General features: G+C 39.0%; 1 protein-coding gene and 1 non-coding gene across 2 annotated transcripts in view; both read left to right on the top strand.

Moving 5' to 3' along the window:
• Positions 1-23,731, top strand: part of ZSWIM6 (zinc finger SWIM-type containing 6) — a 209,700-nt gene that overhangs the window by 84,000 nt on the left and 101,969 nt on the right. The window lies entirely within an intron of this gene.
• On the top strand, positions 23,063-23,135 carry TRNAE-UUC. The gene has a single exon. It is a non-coding gene; the product is annotated as a tRNA-Glu (tRNA).

Genomic DNA, 23,731 nt, shown 5'->3' with positions numbered 1-23,731 from the left:
TGTGGAGACTCCTGAGCTGGGGATAGAGAAAGAACTGAACTCAGACCCAGGCCTCCCCCAGAGAGAATAGATGCTGACAAGGATTCTTGGCTCTTTCCCCAGGCTCTTCAAGATCCATTTTAATGCTCTGCTTCTAATCGTGAGCTTCATCCTAGCCACTTTCCAGCATCCTGGTACCCTCAAAGAGCAAGCTTTACTTTTAGATTTGTCCTAGCCCTGATGCCAATAGCCCATCCATGCTACAGAATCACCCTGATTGGGGAGAAGTGTATTAAGAGTATAGATTCTGGTGTCCGTTTGCCTGGGATTGAAACTTGACTGTTCTGAGCAACTTTTCAGCAAGTTAATTAAATTCTTATTGGTGCCTCAGTTTACTCATCTGTAAGTATGAGGGGATGTCTGGGAATAGTACCATATTTTATCAAAACTAAAACCATTGATCATAAGATGCACCATTGCTTTTCCACTGAGAAAGAAGAGTATACTGTCCATTTAACAGTATACGTTGTATCATTGATATATCCTAGTTACATAGAGGTTCAGCCTTCCTCTTAGGATTGTTGTGAGGAGTAAATTGATATTTGTAAAGCACTTTTTCTTACAGTATCTGGTAAATAAGCATTCCGAGTGTTAGCTCTTGTTAAATGTTAAACCTGTCCTAGTTGAGAGAAGTTAATTTAGTCATCTAGTCAGCGTTCATGGAGCAGCGTTCTTGGAGAACACTGCCGTCCCTTCTCTGAGAGACCTCATGTTCTAGTTGTGGAGAAACTCAGGGAAAGAGAGAAATCCTCATACAATCCAGGAGTAGGGACACAAATTTGGGGGAGCAAAGTAAGATTGACTTTTGTTGAGAGAGTCAGGAAAGGGTTTCCAGAGGCAGTGGCATTTGAGCTTAATCAGGAAGCATGAGGAAGGGCTCGCTGGAAAGACAAGGCCGTCCGAGAAGGACTTGCAGGCAGGGGGAACAGCAGGTGCGAAGGCCCAGGGCTTCTGACAGTCAGCAGGACTGGGATGTTGACGGTGTGTGTATGGGGTGTGATGGCAGCAGATGGTAAATCCGAAGAGGTAAGCTTCCCCAGATTTTGAAGAGTTTTGTATGTTGAGCTTGGTAGGGCGTTCTGTCCAGTAGGAAATGGGTAGATAACTGGGGGTTTTTAACAGGGAGATGCTGTGAGCAGAATAGCGCTTCTTTCTTTCTAGTTTGTTTATATATTTAGGCCTTACAGATTTGCTTTTTTACATTTTGCTGTGGAAATGTGGAGGCTGCTGGTAAAACCTTTTTTGATACAGGCACCGCTTTTCTTTGACACAGTGAGGCCCTCCAGGCCATTGTGTAATTTGTAAAGTTGTTAGATGATAATATGAAGTCTTATTTTCACAGTGCTATTTAAATATTAATACAAACATTGCATTTACCAAATTAAATGGCAGAATACTGGAGTGATGCATATAAACTTTTCATATTAAAATTTTCTTAAAATTTTATGTTTAAACAAACTTACAGAAAAATTGTGCAAATAATGATAATCAAAGAATATCTGTAAACTTTTGCCTCTATTCATTTGTTAACAGTTTAACCAGTTTGCTTTATCATTTTAGTGCCTTTCTCTTCCTCTCTCCCTTCATCCCTCTCCCTTCTTCCCTTCCATTCTGTCTCTGTCTCTCCCACTGCCTGCCTCTTCTCCCCCTAACACACAGTATTTTTTTTCTGAACCATATGAGAGTAGATTTCATGGGGATATTCTCTGGGAAGAAAACACACACACACAGTAGAGACAATATAGCCTTAATGTTGATATAAACTTTAATTTACTGTCTATATTCCAGTTTTGTAAATTGATTCAATAATATTCTTTACAGGATTTTTTCCCCCTTAGTAATGGGATTCATCTAGGTCAGGTGTTGTATTTAATTCTCTTGTCTCTTTCAGTTCAGTGCAGTCAGTCAGTCATGTCCGACTCTTTGCGACCCCATGAATTGCAGCACGCCAGGCCTCCCTGTCCATCACCACCTCCCAAAGTTCACTCAAACTCACGTCCATCGAGTCACTGATGCCATCTAGCCATCTCATCCTCGGTCGTCCCCTTCTCCTCCTGCCCCCAATCCCTCCCAGCATCAGAGTCTTTTCCAATGAGTCAGCTCTTCACATGAGGTGACCAGAGTACTGGAGTTTCAGCTTTAGCATCATTCCTTCCGCAGAACACCCAGGACTGATCTCTTTTAGAATGGACTGGTTGGAGCCTCCTTCAATTTGTAATGTTTACAAGGATTTTATCTTTGTGATAATTGTCAGTTTTAGAGACTACAGTCCCCCCCCTTTTCTTATGGAACATACCTTATTTTAGTGTTTTTCTGATGTTTTCTCCTGATTATATTCAGGTTATATCCCCTGCCAGAATACTACACAAGTAGTGGGTCCTAGAGGTGTCACATCTGAAGTTACCTATCTGCCCCTCACTGGTAATTTTAATTTTGACCATGACTTGGTCAAAGTGTTCTCCAGTTACTTCGTTATATTTATTAGTAATTTTCCTCCTGAGACTAGTAAGCAATCTATGGGGAGGCACTTTAAGGCCATGAAAATATTCTAGTAGACTTGGCATCTATTGATGATACATGTTTGAATTAATCTTTACTTGGAAGGGTTACAAAATATTTTTACTGTTTTTTAAAGTCTGATGTTTGCATTCTAATGTATATGTTTTTTCTAATAATAATGAAACAGCTTTTTATAAAATTATTAAATTGTTAAAATATTTCAATGATTCCTTCTGACTTGGTTTATAAAAATGACTTTTTATTGTTCATACCACCTAGCCAAGGCTCATATGGTAAGGAATCTGCCTGCAATGCAGGAGACCTGGGTTTGATCCCTGGGTTGGGAAGATCCCTAAAAAAGGGAATGGCAACCCACTCTAGTATTCTTGCCTGGAGAATCCCATGGGCTGGGGAGGCTGGTGGGCTATATATAGTTCATGGGGTCGGAAACAGCCGGACATGACTAGGTGACTAACACACATATCACCTAGCCATATTGAGAGTTCCTTTTCCAGCTACTGAAGGTGGCTTCCTTATTAGTTCCTTTGTATATTGACAGTGCTCTTGGAAGGTTAAATATGAGCCTGTTAGATTTTAATGTTATCAATGGAGAGGGTGCCGCAGGAAGTCTTTACATCTTCAATGGGCAGTATCTAAGGGAGCCTTAATATACATAGAACTTCTAATTTCTGGCAAGGAACTTAAAAAAGACATTTGTCTGAGTCAAGTATTAAAAATGTCACACCTTTTTTTTTGCAAAAAGAGTAAGACAGCCACAAGTGCTACTGTGAACTAAAGCTCTTGGCCTGGTTTGATTCTCCTAACTGAAATTAGAACTTTAGTCATCTTCCTGAGTTTTTAAAGACATTGCTGCTGCTGCTGCGTCGCTTCAGTAGTGTCCAACACTGCGACCCCATAGACGGCAGCCCACCAGGCTCCCCCGTCCATGGGATTCTCCAGGCAAGAACACTGGAGTGGGTTGCCATTTCCTTCTCCAGTGCATGAAAGTGAAAAGTGAAGGTGAAGTCGCTCATTTGTGTCCAACCCTCAGCGACCCCATGGACTGCAGCCTACCAGGCTCCTCCGTCCATGGGATTTTCCAGGCAAGAGTCTGGAGTGGGGTGCCATTGCCCTCTCCATTTAAAGACATTAGGGCTATTTTATTTTTCAAAATTACAGAGATACCAGAAATATTAACGTTTGAAGGGATGGAGAACGTTGTTCAATTTCATCAGATATCTTCATACTGTTGTAACCTCTGTTGCTTTGGCTTGTAGGTTTTCTGATTTTTCAAGAAATCTTTCTTTCTGATCTGCTCTTAGTGATGGTCTTCACCTATTTGTTTTCTGGGTAGCTTTGTGCTTTTCAAAGACTGGCCTGTGATTCTCACTTGGCTGACTGTGTTACTTGTGGTCATGAGGAGAAGAGGCAAGATTGTGAATGACTTAATAACAGGCCCCTTGCTTCCATGATAAAACTAATTCTCAAATTTAAAGAAAAAGTTGCTTTCGTTTCTTGAGTTTGTTACATCTTTATCATTCATGTTTTGAGACAACTGAGAAACATCAGTTAAAAACAACCCCTGTTTGTAAGTGAGAGGGATATTCAAGTGTTGCTGCAATTTGAAGTTCAGATTCTGAGACCTTTAAGAATGCCTGCTTCACATGAAGCTCTGTTCATGCAAGGGGGTAGGGTTTGTTACAGAGAGATTAATGATGTACTTTTTGTCTTGATCAAATGGCATAGTTGTCTTGCTCTTTTAATTGAAAGTTATTTCAACATTTTAGGTTTCAAAAGCTAAAAATCAACAGTTCAACTAATCAGCTAATTTTAGTTGGAAATGTGTACACTGACATGATTATTAATTAATAGTATACATCAGAGATCTATAAAGATGTGAAGAGACAGAAACTTGGAGGTATCAAGGGGACATTTCATTCACAGATGGGCATGATAAAGGACAGAAACGGTAAGGACCAAACAGAAACAGGAGAGATTAAGAAGAGGTGGCAGAAATACACAGAAGAACTGTACAGAAAAGGTCTTAATGACCCAGATAACCATGATGGTGTGGTTACTCACCTAAAGCCAGACATCCTGGAGTGTAAAGTTAAATGGGGCTTAGAAGCTTTATTATGAACAAAGCTAGTAAGAGGTGATGGAATTCCAGCTGAGCTGTTTCATATCCTAAAAGATGATGCTGTTAAAGGGCTGCACTCAGTGTTCCAGCAAATTTGGAAAATTTAGTAGTGGCCATAAAGACTCAACAAGGTCAGTTTTCATTCTGATCCCAAAGAAGGTCAGTGCCAAGGAATGTTCAAGCTTCTGTACAATTGTACTCATTTCACATGCTAGCAAGGTAATGCTCAAAATCCTTCAAGCTGGGTTCCAACAGTATGTGAACCAAAAACTTACAGATGTACAGGCTGAATTTAGAAAAGGCAGAGGAACCAGAGATCAGATTGCCATTGTTCATTAGATCATAGACATCTATGGGAATTCCAGAAAAACACTTACTGCTACTTCATTGACTATGCTAAATCCTTTACTGTGTGGATCACAAGACACTGAAAAATTCTTAAAGCGATGGGACTACCAGACCACCTTACCTGTCTCCTGAGAAACCTGTATGCAGGTCAGAAAACAGCATTTAGAACCAGACATGGAACCAATGGAGTGGTTCAAAATTGGGAAAGCAGTACGTCAAGGCTGTATATTGCCACCCTGCTTATTTAGCTTATATGCAGAGTACATCATGTCAAATGCCATGCCGGGCAAATCACAAGCTGGAATCTTGATGGAGAAATATCAGCAACCTCAGATATGCAGATGATACCACTCTAATGGCAGAAAGTGAAGAGGAACTAAAGAGCCTCTTGATGAGGGTAAGAGAGTGAAAAAGATGGCTTAAAATGCAACATTTAAAAAACTTAGATCATGGCATCCAGCTCCATCACTTCATGGCAAATAGATGGGAAAAAAGTGGAAACAGTGACATTTTATTTTCTTGGGCTCCAAAACCACTGTAGTTAGTGACTGCAGCCATGAAATTAAAAGACGCTTGCTCCTTGGAAGAAAAGCTATGACAAACCTAGACAGTGTATTGAAGAGCAGATGACATCACTTTGCCAAGAAAGGTCTGTATAGTCAAAGCTATGGTTTTTCCAGTGGTCCTGTACGGATGTGAGAGTTGCACAGTAAAGAAGGCTGAGCATCAGCGCATTGGTGCTTTCGAATCTCCAGCATTGATGCTGGAGAAGATTCTTGAGAGTCCTTGCACTGCAAAAAGATCAAACCAGTCAATACTAAAGGAAATCAACCCTAAATATTCATTGAAGGACTGATGCTGAAGCTGAAGCTCCAATACTTGGCCACCTGATGCAAAGAACCAGCTCATTGGAAGAGGCCCTGATGCTGGGAAAGATTGAGGGCAAAAGGAGAAAGGGGGTGGCAGAGGATGAGATGATTATTTAGATAGATTCACTGACTCAGTGGACATGAGTGAGCAAGCTCCAGGAGATGGTGAAGGACAGGGAAGCTTGGCGTGCTGCAGTTCATGGGGTTGCAAAGAGTCTAACAGGACAGCAACTAAGCAACAACATTATTAAATGCATGTTAATTTTAAATGTTATATTTCTCATAATATTATGGAAGCTAGTTTGTGGTATTCCCAGTATACATCTGTAGAAAACAAGCTGTAATGAAAATGAATCACTTGTAAGGCTGTACAGGGAATTTCAGGCTTCACATCCCTCAGTTTTTCCACTGAATCTGGTATATTTTCTGATCTTGAATGAATATTTACATAGTTGAAGATTGTAGTTAGTAGTGATAAGCTTGTATTTCAAATGTATAGTAACAGACTTGCTTTGGGAAAATAAAGGAACCTAGGAAAAGAGATGTTATGCTAGAACCAAGATAGTAAATAAATTAGGAGTTTAGTCTGTATGACCCTTTGACCCTGTAGCTCAAATGATAAAGAATCTGCCTGCAGTGCAGGGGACCGGGGTTTGATCCCTGGGTTGGGAAGATCCTCTGGAGAAGGGAATGGCAATCCATTCCAGTGTTTTTGCCTGGAGAATCCCATGGACAGAGAAGCCCACAGGTTACAGTCCATGGGGTCTCAGAGTCAAACACGACTGAGCTGCTAACATGTTTCAGTCTGGATGGGCTTCCCTGGTGGCTCACATGGTAAAGAATCTGCCTGCAATGCCGAGGACCAGGTTTGATCCCTCGTTCAGGACAATCGTCTGGAGAAGAGAATGGCCACCCACTCCAGTATTCTTGCCTGAAGAATTCCATGGACAGAGGAGCCTGGCAGACTTACAGTTCATGAGGTCGCAGAGTCAGGCACGACTAAGCAACTTTCACTTTCACTTAGTCTATATAGTCATTACTGGTATTTGGACAGAAGGGTTATGGATGAGAGGGAAGAACCTTATGGTTTTCCAAAAAGCCATCTTATGATAATTAGTGATTTTTCTTTCTTATTATTTGAAAGTTTGACTGTTTTAACTACCTTCTTTATTCTGTTAAAGAAAGAAGCTTAATTAAGACATAGTCTGCATGTATTGACGTGGACATAATATTAATTATCTGTTTTTTTTAAGGAAAGTTTTGTGTTTCCTGTTTCTGTTTTTGTTACTGCTTTTTAGTCTTTTAGGGGGAGTAGGCTAAGACTGTAGTGGTTTTTTTCTCCTTTCTGTTTTTCTGGACTACATTAGCCATTCACATAACAGAAGATAATAGCCATTTTTAAAATTCATGTCTTCAAATGTTAATTTGATGCTTTGAGGCATAAATGACCTTTCTAGCCAGCCCAGACTTGTCAAACAAAGGAATGATAGGAACAAGCTGCTGTTTGTTCTAATACAACAGGCTGTTTTTCACAGAGAATTTCAAAACAATTTTGCTTCCCTCTTCTCTGAAACATTAAATTAAACGTCAGCCTGTACTAGGCTTGAATTTAGGAAGAATTGTGTACACACAAGTGGTTAAGTGAAATCACAACCACCTGTGCAGAATAGACTGTAGGCTTCAAGCTTGCAGAGTTGTCAAGAGTGTTTAGTGCCCTCCTGGCTCTTCAGGCCCATATCGGGGCTCAGAGCTGATCCATTGAGTTCATAGAGTGTTGGAGGGAAGAGAAAGAGGAAGACCAAGAAATAGATGAGCTGGGTGAGGTGTTGTACATAGCTTCATATTACTTTTGTTGCAGATTAGTTGAAACTAGTGAAGTGAACTGAGGCAGTGTTTTGGAATGATTGCTGGTCTTGGCATCAGAGGATTTGGGTTTTCTCACAGCTTTACTGCTTCACAGCTGGCTTACTAGCCTTGGGCCCTGCCCAGGAGGGGCCCTGCCTGCTGTGTCCATGAGTTGGTTAGATGGGAATAATATTGCTTGTCCCACTCCATTACCAACTCTATATGAGGATGTTTGAGAGGCACCTATGAATGATGGATGTAAGAGTGTAAAAACCCTATTGTGTCTCTCAGTAATGATGATGTTAACATTGCCTAGTTCTAGTTTGTTCTAGATACTGTTCTCTGACACCAACTCTTCTTTTCCTGGATATGATGTAAAGAAGTAGATGGAAGTTTTAAGTTTGGGTTGGGTTCTTATGTTCTAAAATAAATGACGAGGAATTGGGAGCCAGGAACACAGGAAAAGTCCACCTGTAAATACTACAAACCACTCCTTCTGTAACCTTACCCCCAAATAATTTAATGTCCACTTCTCTCCCTTGAGAGTTTAATATTTCATGTAAAAGAGCAGAATATGTGCTTTGTTTTGGGGAATTGTTAGTTTATTTTTTCTTCTTAGCTATCATGAAAAAGGAAGAAAGAAGGAAACAATTCATTTTTGTCAAAGCAAGATAGTGACTCATTAACCCAAATAAGCTTAAAATAGTCGCTGTTATGTCCTGAAAATTTGTTTGTCTTAAGTATTATTTCAAGAGATTGCTAGTACTATAACAACAAAAGACTTATATAGAGTACATCTGGCTTATTGCCTTTTTTCCTCCTCTCAGCAATGCAGAGGAGATTTCTATATTAATTTATACTGGGAATTAGGTTTGTTAGGGGGAAAAGGATCATTTGGAAGTTTGATAGTTCTAATTAGGAAAGGCTTTGTGTTTATAGGAAAGCATGCAGTGTGGCATATATTAATAGTTACATTTTAATAGAAAGGGGAACATTAAGATGTATGTAGGTGCTAAGATGTTATCTTGGATATAAAGTAATAGCTTAGTCTCTTGACCAGGGTAATATGATTGGTTTGTAGACATAGGTTTTAATGGGAGGATGTGGGAAAAAAAAAGAGTTTGTAAAATTAAAATTCTTATAAATTTCACAGGGTGCTTTAAGTTCTTACCACAGTTCTGAAACAAATATGTCAAGTTTCATAATTTATAATGATGTTATATTTTTTGAAAATGATTAAAATAATTTTAACTTGCATTTACTAAATGAATGGTATAGTCCCTTGATAAAATTCTATTTTTGGGGTCTTGGGATTTGGTTGGAATAATTTTGTGAAAAGATTCTTGTATTGGAAACCAAGGGATACCTATGTTCCAGACAGAGCCCAACTTGTTTAAACTTGGGTGCTTCAGTTGACTTCCATGGACCTTCTTTCATATGATAAATGATTGGAAATATAAATAATTTAGTGTCTTAAATGCCATTTACATTTTTACTGCTTTTGTCCTTGGGGAGTGTTATTAAAACCAGTAATGAAGTATAAGTATATATATTCAAAATACTGTATTTGTTGTTTTCCTTGAAGAGTTTTCATTTAGCCAAATGGATTGATTTAAAGTTTTTGACCACAGCTGCTACAGAAATGTGTGCATAGCTACTGTTTTGGTAAACATAGACTAGTAACCAGATGGTAGTAATACTTTAAAAAGTTGGACTATATGGGCTGGGAACCATCCAAGTGGAATTTTAAGTGTTTTGCCTAGGTACATTGGATTTAGTGCACACTAAATGAGTTTGAGTATATTTTATTACTGCAGTGGCTAGAAAGAACAAATAGAGTATTATGTGGAATACAAATAATGCTTATTAAGCTTGCAGTCGATTCCTTCTGATAGATGTTCCAAATTGCTGTCAGACAATATTTACTTACTCATAAACAGATGTGCTTTTGCTTTAACAGGATAACTATTGCAAACTTAGTTATGCAAATTTTAAACAACTGTTACGGATTACATTTTAAAATCATTGTTGATTAAATAAACTGATTTATTATATTTTGTAAGGTTGTTGCTTTGGTGGTTATTTTCAGTGACAACTTAATTTTTTGTTTTGAAATACTGATTAAAGATGGGATATCATCAGTTAAAATTTTTTTTCTGGTCTGCAGTTCGGCATGTGTATATAAGATGAGCAACTGATTATTATATTAAAAAATTTTAGTCACTTTATCAACAAATAAGGTGTTAGTGCCAATTTGAACATCAGCTGACCTGTGTTTTACATAAACAAGCAGTAGTAGCAGTCTTATTTTATCTTAAAATATACAGGTTGGTAGTATTGGAGACTATTTCTTCCAGTTTTAGTTTTTTTTCTCCTACATGTATGTATGGTATTGTTATGGTTATTTAAGATCTTCGCTAGGTAGGTGTTATACTATTTATTGAATATATATATAAAGTTTCTGTAATTTCAGATTCTGATATTAGACTGTGAGCTAACTAGTTCACAGAAGCTCTGGTCTCTGCCAACTTTATTTTGGTCTTGTGATAGGTTCTGTCTACTTCAATGGGTTTGTATTTAATAGTTCCTACTATTTCTAATTCTGAAAGAGATGGGAATACCAGACCACCTGACCTGCCTCTTGAGAAATTTGTATGCAGGTCAGGAAGCAACAGTTAGAGCTGGACATGGAACAACAGACTGGTTCCAAATAGGAAAAGGAGTACATCAAGGCTGTATACTGTCACCCTGCTTATTTAACTTATATGCAGAGTACATTATGAGAAACGCTGGACTGGAAGAAACACAAGCTGGAATCAAGATTGCTGGGAGAAATATCAATAACCTCAGATATGCAGATGATGCCACCTTTTATGGCAGAAAGTGAAGAGGAACTAAAAAGCCTCTTGATGAAAGTGAAAGAGGAGCGTGAAAAAGTTGGCTTAAAGCGCAACATTCAGAAAACGAAGATCATGGCATCTGGTCCCATCACTTCATGGGAAATAGATGGGGAAACAGTGGAAACAGTATCAGACTTTATTTTTTTGGGCTCCAGAATCTCTGCAGATGGTGACTGCAGCCATGAAATTAAAAGACGTTTACTCCTTGGAAGGAAAGTTATGACCAACCTAGATAGCATGTTGAAGAGCAGAGACATTACTTTGCCGACTAAGGTCCGTCTAGTCAAGGCTATGGTTTTTCCTGTGGTCATGTATGGATGTGAGAGTTGGACTATGAAGAAAGCTGAGTGCTGAAGAATTGATGCTTTTGAAGTGTGGTGTTGGAGAAGACTCTAGAGAGTCCCTTGGACTGCAAGGAGATCCAACCAGTAAATTCTGAAGGAGATCAGCCCTGGGATTTCCTTGGAAGGAATGATGCTAAAGTTGAAACTCCAGTACTTTGGCCACCTCATGCAAAGAGTTGACTCATTGGAAAAGACTCTGATGCTGGGAGGGATTTGGGGCAGGAGGAGAAAGGGACAACAGAGGATGAGATGGCTGGATGGCATCACTGACTCGATGGACGTGAGTCTGAGTGAACTCCAGGAGTTGGTGATGGACAGGGAGGCCTGGAGGGCTGCGATTCATGGGGTTGCAAAGAGTTGGACTCGACTGAGTGACTGAACTGACTGAGTGACTGAACTGACTGACTGACTGACAGACTGACAGTTTCTCAGATTACTATTTCTAGCATTTATGTGTGCTTGTATTCACAACAAATATTTGTTGAATCATCATCTTTAGGTATTAGGCACTGTGCTTTAGGCCTTGTGCTAGAACAAATAGGTAACACTAGTTCTCTGAAGCATGCTTGAGAGCTGGTAAAAGATAGTGTGTGGGGTGGCTAGTCACATACAAACACTTGTAAATTTGTTTTCTTGGAGTATTGGAATCTAAACTTATACATCTGAGAGAAAAATAGGTAATCCTTTAAAGTTTAACACTTTTTAGGTTTCATGATTTGGACTTGTGAGTAAAGGCCAAATTATAATGCCTGTCATTTACTGTGGGCACCTCACACGGCCACTGTATCTACATTACGCTCGCAAGCTTATATCTAGCATCCAACTACATACAAAAGTGAAATCCACTAGTCACCTTTGGTTACTAAAGGAGTATTCACCGACAAATGTGAATGATTTATAAAGCTAGAAAATCTTTATTAGCCTGAGCAAGTCATTAGTCACAGCAGTACTAATGGTGTAAAGCAATCCAGATTATTGTGCCAGTGTGATACTTGTAGTTCTGCTAACACACGTGTTAGTTCATTATTGTACATCTAGTAACACTTAGATTTGATTAGTGTAATACTGCCATTCACTGTGGTTCTTAAATATTGAGCATTCTAAGCTTCCTGCTGAGTATGAAGGTTAATGAACAAAAGCAATTGTAATGTATGGTATGAGAAATGTATAGCTTCAAGTTTTCCCCCACCCCAACCCCATTCAGAGGTTTATTCAGTAACATGCATCACCACAATTTACAAAGTTCTGTCTTTAACACAAAATTAATTGCTGATGAGAGAGAGACATGCTAGAAATACGACTTTTAACTAAGTGTACCGATAGTCCCGAAGAACAATTCTAATATTCTGGGTTTACCAATAGCTGTTAATAATTTAACACTCTCTCACCCCAACCTCACAGCCTGCATATAAAACTGCATCAAGGAGTCAGCACCTAGGAGACTAAGTAAATTATTGGTAATTGCCAGCCTTATCATATTTTGTTACCTTACTCTGATTCATGTTTTTTTTTTTTTTTTGTCATCAGTATTCTGTATGCTGTTCATCTGGACCTTTGTTATAGACAACAGTAGGGAAGAGACCTAATAAAAAGTCCCACATTTTTCAGAGAATAATTTAGAATAATGCTATTGAAGAGTATCCAGTATCAGAACAAACAGGCAATGAACAGCATATAATTTTACACATTATTCAGAGACATTAAATATACATATTAGTAAGGTAGCAGATGCTTTAGTTCTGAAATTCACATGTAAAGTAGTAGTCTGTCTCTGCAGGGCTCCGCTCCAGCCAGCGCTCCTTCACATGTAATGAATAGCTAATTTCAGTCCTATGGTCCATAGGAGACTTGACTGCGGAACTGGGAGGAGAAAAGCATTCCAGCTCTGTGAACAGCAGGATATGCTGAGATGTGCTTTTTAATGGAGAAACATTTTAGAACTCTTGGGGGTAAATTCATAAAGAGGATTGTGCATGTGTTTTTGTGTTTAAATTAAGGAATTATTAATATAGTTAGGCAACCAGGAGTCTGGCAGCTGTACTGCAAAAGAGGAAAACCAGAATCTGGCTACAAACTAAGCTTAAAAATAGCTTGTACTTTTGATAAAACTATCTGTGTCCAGTGGAGCCATTTATTAGAAAATAGTCATTTAAGAACATATTTTAACTCATTGAAATATGGAGCTGACTTTTAAAGCTAGTCTTTGCATGCATGCAGAAAAAGGGAAGTGACTTTTATTCTTCTGCCTCATGGAGACTTCTTTGTCATTTGAGACTTTCTTGTGTTCATAATTCTTCCATCCATCTATCCTGTCAGTATCTGTTGAGCATCTGCTGTGTATCATGATGTTCTGGGAGCCCCGAAATGAATAAAATCAGTCTTTAACCTCAAATGGTTTATAGTCTGTTGTAAAGACAGACTTATAAATGCTATAACTAAAATAAGAATAAGGAGTTTATATGTGGAGGCTAGAGTTTTCAAGATAAAAGTCTGCTTTTTTAAAATTGTGAAGTATAAAATACATATTGAACAGTGTATAAAGCATATGCCTACAGTTGGACAGAGTGTTAAGGAATTCTACTTTATGTATTCTTTGTGCTTGCTTCTTTTATTCAACATTATGTGATTCATCTGTATGATTGTAGCATTCTCATTGCTGTGTAGTAAACTGTTTTATGTCTGTACCATACTGTGTTTAGTCTTTCTATTGTTGGTGGACATTTGGATTGCTTCCAGTTTTGGAGTATTATTAACAATAATATTAAGAGTGTTCTTGATTATGCATCTTGGTACATATGCTCATGTACTTCTTTAGTTTATATTTTCCTAACAGTGAACAACAGACTGGTTCCAAATAGGTCAAGGCTGTATATTGTCACCCTGCTTCTTTAACTTATATGCAGAGTACATCATGAGAAATGCTGGACTGGAGGAAGCACAAGCTAGAATAAAGATTGCCAGGAGAAATATCAATAACCTCAGATATGCAGATGACACCACCTGTATGGCAGAAAGTGAAGAAGAACTAAAGAGCCTCTTGATGAAAGTGAAAGAGGAGAGTGAAAAAGTTGGCTTAAAGCTCAACATTTAGAAAACTGAGATCATGGCATCCGGTCCCATCGCTTCATGGCAAATAGATGGAGAAACAGTGGAAACAGTGGCTGACTTTATTTTTTGGGGCTCCAAAATCACTGCAGATGGTGATTACAGCCGTGAAATTAAAAGACGCTTACTCCTTGGAAGGAAAGTTACGACCAACCTAGACAGCATGTTCAAAAGCAGAGACATTACTTTGTCAACAAAGGTCTGTCTAGTCAAAGCTATGGTTTTTCCATTGGTCATGTATGGATGTGAGGGTTGAACTATAAAGAAGGCTGAGTGCCGAAGAATTGATGCTTTTGAACTGTGGTGTTGGAGAAGACTCTAGAGAGTCCCTTGGACTGCAAGGAGATCCAACCAGTCCATTCTAAAGGACATCAGTCCTGGGTGTTCATTGGAAGGACTGATGTTGAAGCTGAAACTCCAATACTTTGGCCACCTCATGCGAAGAGCTGACTCATTTGAAAAGACCGTGATGCTGGGGAAAATTGAGGGCAGGAGGAGAAGGGGGCGACAGAGGATGAGATGGTTGGATGATGTCACCAACACAATGGTCGTGGGTTTGGGTGGACTCCGGCAGTTGGTGATGAACAGGGAGGCCTGGTGTGCTGCACTTAATGGGGTCACAAAGAGTCAGACATGACTGAGCAGCGACTGAACTGAACTGAACATGAAATTGTTGGGTCATAGAGTATATGTAACTTCAACTTTACTAGATAAGGCTAAAAACTATTATTTCTAAATGATTTGCTCCAGTGTGTAAAGACTTGACGGATTTTTGGCATTGCTGACTTTAAAAATGTCAAATATTATAGGATTTGGTTTTCTCATGGGAATGTGGTGAGGATAGTTATATGTAGCTAACATGTAGTTCAGAAGACCTTTCAGTCTAACCTGAATTGCAGGAATATGCTTGAAATGCCAAATCATGACTTAGTATTTACTCTGGTACCTGGAAAAGTCTTGAATGAATTAGGGAACATGGGGAAGATCTTAGAGACTATAAAGCATGCCCCCATTTTGATTAATGCTAGGAAGAAAAGGGGTGGTGGAAGCTAGATTATATTAAAGGTAAGAGAAGTTTAGTGACTTTAAAATTTGAGCTCACATTTTGAAGTGTAATTCTATTTTAATCTCTTCCCTAGTGGGAAAGAAGAAAGATGACTGATTTGGTCGGGTAATTTTTGAAAAATTGACAATTCTTTGGCATGAGCCTCAGACTTCTTTTCAGATTTTGTGTGAAATAGGAGAATGGCAGTTTTTTAGGTGCCATTGGTTGCGAGGGCAAGGGATGTGGACAGGGAGAAAGCAGTAACTTTTGACCTAGCAGGAGAGCAGATAACCGGGAGTAGTGGATATTTCACATAATCAATCTCTCTTATCTTCCCAGACAGGAGAAAGAATGTCGTGAATATTAGAACAGTTAACAGAGCATTACTTTAGAGATAGGGGACATAAAGGTTACTTTTTCTTAGCCTTCAAATCCATAAGAAATAGGAAGGCTTTTATAAAACTGCTTTTTAAAATATCTTTTCCCCATAGGCTTCTCTGAGAACTGAATTTACAGAGTGCTTGGAGCTTGCTTTTGGCATCTAGTGCAGCAAAACATGTTGGAGCATGAGTGATTGGGATGTTCAGACCCAAAGCTACATTGAGTGAATGGAAATTTTCTGTGGTATTCAGTTCAGTGACTCTCTAATGCATGCCAGCCATGTGCCTGGTCCTGGTAGGTACTGAGGACACAAAGATGAATAAAGCAGTTTACAGTCCACAAAGACAGATGGGCATATAAACAATCCAGCATAGTGTTATATGTGATAAGGGGCTGTAATAACAATCTGCAGAAAGTACTTCAGTGCACAAAAGAGATGACAGATACTTTTGTGTGTGTATGATGAGTGGTGAGCTTCTAGGTAGTGGTGGCCTTTCACTGCGAGGATGAATGGACTTGAAATAGGTCATACAGGTGACTAGGATTTCTAGAGAGAGGAGAGGCATGTTTTGCAGAGGAAATCACATGAGCTAAAGGGTTTATGTCATTAATTCAGATTATGGATACTCTACATGAGATTATATTATATGTAAAAGTTAAAATTTTGTGGCAGTTTAGCCTGTGATCCCAAATTTGAAATTGCTTTTCCTGTTTTGTTTTTTGATCACTAAAATTGACATACTCCTAATATTTTTTTCCTTTCAGTCAGTCTTTAGTAATTAGGCAGATTTACCTTGAAAACACTTCCTGGATGTAAGATGGTTTCATGGGTAGACTAGCCAGTCCATCTTTCATCATCCAGAGCTATGTATTAAATGCTTAAATGCAAGTCATCTGTGTTAAGGAGAATATAAACGCTTAGATAGGTGTGCTCAGTTGCTGAGTCGTGTCCGACTCTTTGTGACCCTGTGGACTGTAGCCCACCAGGCTCCTGTAGCCCACCAGGCTCCTGTGTCTCTGGGATTTTCCAGGCAAGAATGCTGGAGTGGGTTGCCATTTCCTTCTGCAGGAGGTCTTCCTGACCCAGGAATCAAACCCGTGTCTCCTACATTGCAGGCTGATTATTTACCACTGAGCCACCTGGGAAGCCCAAATAAAGAGAAAAGCTTAATCCTTGCTTAAACTCAGTCCTTGCTTTTATAGGGTAGTGATTTCCAACCCTCCCCCATATGTTTCCTATACTTGTAAAAAAGAAAAATTAATCTATACAATGAATATTCCTTTCAGAAAGGAATAAAAATAGTGGTGGTCATAACCTTAAAATTATCTAGTCTTCCTCCCACATTTTATATGTGGGGAACTAAGGCCTAATTGGGTAAACGACTCACCTGGGAATGTACAACACAGCCCATCCATATCCTGGGGCTGGGTGAAGAGATTGGGATACGTTAGGACAAGGTTCTCTGACTGCCTCGGCCTAGGCTTTTTCATAGTTTCTGTCTGCCAGGATTTGAATATATATCACACATCAGTCTTCTCATATTTACTGCGGTTATGGTTTAAAGTTTATCCGATTAAGCTAGATTGGAGGCACCATGGTGTGGCCGAGTCAGATGAGTCGCCACTTAGCACGTCAGCATTGTGCGCGTCATCAACTCTCAGTTTCCTTCTCCTTTTCTATAACAAGGGCAGAAATAATATGTATTTTACTGAGTTGCAAAGCTTTTAAATATACAAGTTTCTAATCACGCTTGGCTATTAATTGCTACCAGTCTTTGTGTGTGTGTGTATGATCATATGAGATCATAGAACAGAAATTACTTTTCAAAGTATTGTATTCTGAAGGAGGAGGGGCAGGATGGAGTTGGGGATTCAGTTCAGTTCAGTCGCTCAGTCGTGTCCGATTCTTTGTGACCCCATGGACTGCAGCTCGCCAGGCCTCCCTGTCCATCACCAACTCCTGGAACCTAACCAAACTCATGTTCATTGAGTCGGTGATGCCATCCAACCGTCTCATCCTCTATCATCCCCTTTTCCTCCCACCTTCAATCTTTCCCAGCATCAGGGTCTTTTCAAATGAGTCAGCTCTTTGCATCAGGTGGCCAAAGTATTGGAGTTTCAGTTTCAACATCAGTCCTTCCAATGAACACCCAGGACTGATCTCCTTTAGGATGGACTGGTTGGGAATTAAGAAGTACAAACTATGGATGACTATACTTGTATAAAATTGTAAATCAACTATACCTTAGTAAAAAACCCACATGATAGTATCATGTTCTTTACAAATGAACATAGGCCTGTTAAATTAGTTTCCTTAGAATATATAGTTAGGTAAAACTGAATCACTTTGCTGTTCAACCTTGTAAATTAATTATGCTTCAATAAAAGGTTAAAAAGTAAATTAGTTTCCTTTCTCATTCACTGTTTCATTCTCTGCTCCATAACTAGTTTGTTTAATGGTAATACGACTTCATTAAAATGGTTACAGAACTTAGTGTTTATTTTAGTAAATTCCATGATTCTCTAGTAAATGAGATAGTGTATGTGAACAAACAAAAAACTAAAAGCTTCTGTTTGGGGGAGGAGAGACGGTAGAGGTGTTGGTAGGTACTGTGAAAGTTGTGTTCATGGAGCGTCTCACAGAGTCCCCCTGGCTCTTATCTGACCTGCTTGGAGACAGTAGACGGAACAGCAGCGCTGAACCAAGAGGTGTATGAGAGTGTGGTGAGCAGGTTTGTCATGAGGAAGTAAAAAGTAAATGTGTTTGGAAATCGAGAAAGAATAAGGCCATATGTAGTTGGAAGTGGAAGTTGACCGAAACTGGCCTTGACTCGATATTTTGAAGAAGTCTGAGAAAACCACTGTGCCAGGAGGAACAGAGAGTAACAGGCGTAGTTTGGGGCTTCCTGCCGGCCAAACGTGGATACGGTGAGAGTTGTGGGTTTGATCCCTGGGTCGGGAAGACCCCCTGGAGGAGGGCATGGTTATTTACTTTAAATGCCACCTACTAGGGGAATAGGTTGGGAAGCCTCATAAAAATAGCAACACTGTCACCCTGGCAGTCTTTGTGGAGAAGGAAATGGCAACCCACTCCAGTATTCTTGCCTGGAGAATTCCATGGACAGAGGAGCCTGGCGGTTAGTCTTTGTAATCAGAACATCTTCATTCCCCCTTTGAATCTCTTTGTTCATCCTGTAAAATTTCTCTTGAGCATTTATATCTAAGAATGTTGTTTTATAAAGTCTTAGCTCTATCCTAATATTATAGTAGATCAGTAAAATAGAAAACGGCACCAATACCTATATTGGTATTATGCCCACTGTTGCTTTTCAGTCACATTGGTTTCTCATTTTGGTTCATCCAAGATGATTTTTTTAATTTATTAATTCTCTAGAAGTTTAATATTTACTTTCTTGTTCGATTGTTTTTAGTAGCCTAGGTTTGAATAAGTCCATTTATACCATCTCATGACTCTCCTCTCATTAAATTATGCCAGTCTGCACTCCAAAAGTCCTTAGCAGTTTGGTTTATAGAAGTATAGCAGTGGTAATAGTTTGCCTGAGAGTGTGTTGTCATAATTCCAAGAGTCACATTCCCGGCATAGCTGGGACAGATGGTGATGCTGACTGTACAAACCTTGTGGGGGACCCACTCCATCCTTTTCATGCTCTTCTCTCTCTGTCGGTGTGGACATTTTAGGACAGTAGCAGAGTGAAGCAGGTGGGAAGGCAGGCTGAGTGAAGCACCTGTCCCCTGATTGACGTCCAGGTGTGATTCAGGCAGTAACTAGAAAAGAAGGTTGACGGGAAGTATTAAATAATTGGTCACCTCACTGCCAGCTTAACCAGCCCAGAGTTGGGCTGGGGTGCTGAGCAGTTTGGACTGATTCTGCTAAGGGTTTCAATGAAATGAAGGAACAGCTTATTTTTTTAGAAACATTTTGTGTTCCAAATTAATAAACAACTATTGCTTCCTAGAAATTACAAACCTAGTAGCAACGCAAAAGCCTCCTGTCTTCTATCATCCTTAACCACTTCTTTCTCTCCCTTCTTTCTTTCTGCTCCTCTCATGTCTGTTTACTCACCTTTCCCCTCCCAACAATCTGGTAGTAGCAGAAAGATGAGGGGGAAATCGTGATTTGTTCAAATTCTTCTTTGCCCCAAGTGTGAAATGGGTATTGCTGAAAGCAGTGAAAATGGATGGCTATAGTTTGATTTTAATCCATCAGCCCACCCATTCTTCTGGGAAGGGGATGAGGTGGGACAAAATGGAAACACATCCCCAAGACTCATATACTCTTGTTTTGAGTGACTTATTTGTGTGATTAAAAAAAAAATTGACAAATTAAATAAGGGCCACTAAAAAGTATGCACTCTACTGAATTGCCACATTAGCATATATCCTTTCAGCTTGGTTCAGTTCAGTCACTCAGTTGTGTCTGACTCTTTGCGACACCATGGACTGCTGCACGCCAGGCCTCCCTGTCCATCACCAACTCCCAGAGTTTACTCAAACTCATGTTCATTGAGTCAGTGATGCCATCCAGTCTCCTTCTCCTCCTGCCTTCAATCTTTCCCAGCATCAGGGTCTTTTCAAATAAGTCAGCTCTTCGCATCAGGTGGCCAAAGTACTGGAGTTTCAACTTCAACATCAATCCTTCCAATGAACACCCGGGACTGCTTTTGTTTAGAATGGACTGGTTGGATCTTCTTGCAGTCCAAGGGACTCTTTAGAGTCTTCTCCAACACCACAGTTCAAAAGCATCAATTCTCTGGTGCTCAGCTTTCTTTATAGCCCAACTCTCACATCCATACATGACTACTGGAAAAACCATAGCTTTGACTAGACGGACCTTTGTTGGCAAAGTAATGTCTCTGCTTTTGAATATGCTGTCTAGGTTGGTCATAACTTTCCTTCCAGGGAGTAAGCGTCTTTTAATTTCATGGCTGCAGTCACCATCTGTAGTAATTTTGGAGCCCCCCAAAATAAAGTCAGCCACTGTTTCCACTGTTTTCCCATCTATTTGCCACGAAGTGATGGGACTGGATGACATGATCTTCATTTTCTGAATGTTGAGCTGTAAGCCAACTTTTTCACTCTCCTCTTTCACTTTCATCACGAGGCTCTTTAGTTCCTCTTCACTTTGTGCCATAAGGGTGGTGTCATCTCTGGCAATGTTGATTCCAGCTTGTGCTTTAACGTATCCTTTAAGTGGGTTAATAAAGCCCTCTGACAGGTATAGGTCACTGTTGAAGATTGTTTTCACTTCTTGGTGCCCTAATGGTTATACTTCTGTGAACTATGAATCCTTGATCTTCACGATCAGTTTATTATTATTCTTGTTACTAGATATTTACAGGACTCCAAAGTAGTAAATAGTAAACAAAGAAAATACTGCCCTTACCCATGAACTAAGCAAATGATTCATGAAGGTGAAGCTTGGAGCTTGGGAAAAGCCTGCACTTGAGGGAGAAATAAATGAGAGCAGGGAGGAGGAACCTCAGGAACATTTGCCTTTGGTCATTTTGGAAACACGTAGTCAAGTTTATTTTTTAGGGGTATCTGTAGTTTTACCTTGCTCAATTGAGGGTTATTTATCTAAAGATAATGTGGTTCCAAGAAGTCTGTTTCCAGGGACTATAGCTTGAAGCTCCTGTTACCTTAAAAAGTATGTCCTGGTTCCTGAAGACTGACTGGCTAGTGTGGTTGTTGTCATTGTGATATGTGAAGATTGCTTTAATTCAGGAGTGATTTATCCTGAGTGTTAACTGCTTACCACTGCACAGAAGAGGCGGTAGTTCGAGTTTTGGCCCTTGTTCAGCTGGGGAAACTTAAGCTACCTTAGTCCTTTCAAAAAGCCTGACTAGGAATCTGGCATCATGGCAGGAATGTTTTAGTTAGATTCAGGAAATCAAGGTACAAATGTCAGAGTAATTTAGATGGACAGACTAACTAGGTTGTTATTTTTTTAATCCAAATTTTGCCTTGAGTGATAATCTTATTAAATACATTATTTAAAGTTTTTTATTCGTGTATCAGGAGACCTGTAGGAAGTAATGAAATTTCCTATAACTTGTTTTTATTTTAATTTCTCCAGTGATCTTAATTTTTCAACTTTATAGTTTTTCAAAAGCAAAATTTCACATTGCAATAAAATCCTCCTATGAAAGGAAGTGCAGTTTTTCAGCTTTATGTTGGTTACTTTTTTACCATCTGGGTGTTTGGGGATTTTTGTTTTCTGTCTTTGAAATTAGAACTTGACTGGAAAGTAGCGTTAGGTAAAAGATTATTTTCATATGGAATCAAGTATTTCTTATTGAGTAAAGATATAGTAGACTTAGAGTTAACTTATATTTAAACAGTCCTTTCATAACAACCAAAGTTAGCTCCTTATAAGTACACTTCTGATGTCTTATGCTCAGTCTTGTCATAATGATGGATTTTGGCCAGTTTCCTCCCTTGAGAGCACTGTATTTAAGTGGGGGTATTGCGCTTAGGGCCACTTTAGTGTTCTGTATTTAGAGTAGACCTGTTTTTATTACTATTTACCACAGATATAATTTGCAAAGTTAAATCTAGTACCTTTATCTTGATTTGTTATACTGTATTTTATACCCAAATGTGATAACTGATCTATGTCAGTCTAGGAATCTTTTTTTAAAAAAACTTATTATTTAACTCCAAATTCATTTTGAAGGCCTTTAATTAATAATTTGTAGGTTTTTAAAAATGAGATGCATAAAATACTTCAAAATCTGAAGATATTTTAATCAGAGTACTGAGTTAACTTAGATCTTGCCTTAAGGATGACAAGTGTTCAGAGTTATATAGTAACAGTTCAAGTGATTTCTCCTTGTTATCTTCCCAACATACAAAGGTTTCTTGTTTGTGAAAGGAAAATACTTTATCACATGATGGCAGTAGAAGAAGGTTCTTTCCTTTTAAATGGAAGGAGGTAGACATTCCAGAGTAACATTGGACTTCATTAGCTAAACTTGCTTTATTTTACATTGTAGTCCCTGAAAGAGTGACATACTTTCTCAGTGTTTTTAAAAATGGCTATTTTTTAAATTCAGAAAAGATGAAGTTTGGAATTTTATAGAAATTGAAAAGATTTCAGCACCTAATACATTGTGTTCAGTTGGCAGGACATGGTATCTGTTAAAAGGTAAACTTCTTCCTCACACATTTTATAAATTAAATATGTAATAGATATAAAAGAAAACTTACCATGCATTTGTGAGTTGCAAAGCAAAAAATACAAGGAATGCTTGTGTACCTACTATCTAACTTAAAAATATAACATTACTGGGACCTTTGGAACAGTTTGTATGCCCTTGCCAGACACCTTTATTTCATTTCTTTCTTCCTACCACCAGAAGGAATTATCAAGCACCTTGAGTTTTGTATTAAACATTTCCTTGCCTTAAAACAATTCTTCCCATTAAATATTCTGCCTCCTTCTTTATATACCATAACTTGTTTTTTTCATTTCTTCCTCTTTAAAGTGTTGTATTTGAGTTCATTAAGACAGGTGTGATAGGACTTCCTTGATGGTCCAGTGGTTAAGACTCTGCACTTTCAATGCAGAGGACTCAAGTTTGACTCCTGGTCAGGGAACTAAGATCCCACGTGCTGTGCGGCATAGCCAAAACAAAAAACAGAAAAAGAAAACCACACAAAACCCCCCAAACCAGATAAGATTACAATTTCAAGATTTGTGTGGAACCACAAAAAACCAAATAGCCAGGACTTCCCTGGTGGTCCAGTGGTTAAGAATCTGCCTGCCACAGGGGACATGGGTTTGGTCCCTGGTTCAGGAAGATTCCACATGCTGAGGGGCAGTTAAGCCCACGTGCCACAACTACCAAAGACTGCAGGCCCAAGAGCCCATGCTGTGCAATAAGAGAGGCCACCGCAGTGAGAATCCTGTGCACCTCAACTACAGAGGAGCCCCTGCTTGCTGCAACTAGAGAAAGGTGAGTCATAGCAAAACAAGACCCAGCACAGTAAAAAATTAAAAGAAGAAAAAAAAGCCAAAGCAATCTTGAGAAATAAAAAACTGTAGCTATCATGGTCCCTGGTTTTAAACTATATTACAAAGCTATAGTAATCAGTGCAGTATGATACCGGCACAAGAATAGACAGACAGATCAATGGAACAGCATAGAGAGCCCAGAAATAAATTTATGCATGTATGGTCAATTAACTTATAA

This window comes from Capra hircus, chromosome 20 (assembly GCF_001704415.2).
Source record: "Capra hircus breed San Clemente chromosome 20, ASM170441v1, whole genome shotgun sequence".
Taxonomy (NCBI): domain Eukaryota; kingdom Metazoa; phylum Chordata; class Mammalia; order Artiodactyla; family Bovidae; genus Capra; species Capra hircus.
The sequence above is the reverse complement of the archived record's forward strand: the minus strand, read 5'-3'. Positions and strand labels throughout refer to the sequence as shown.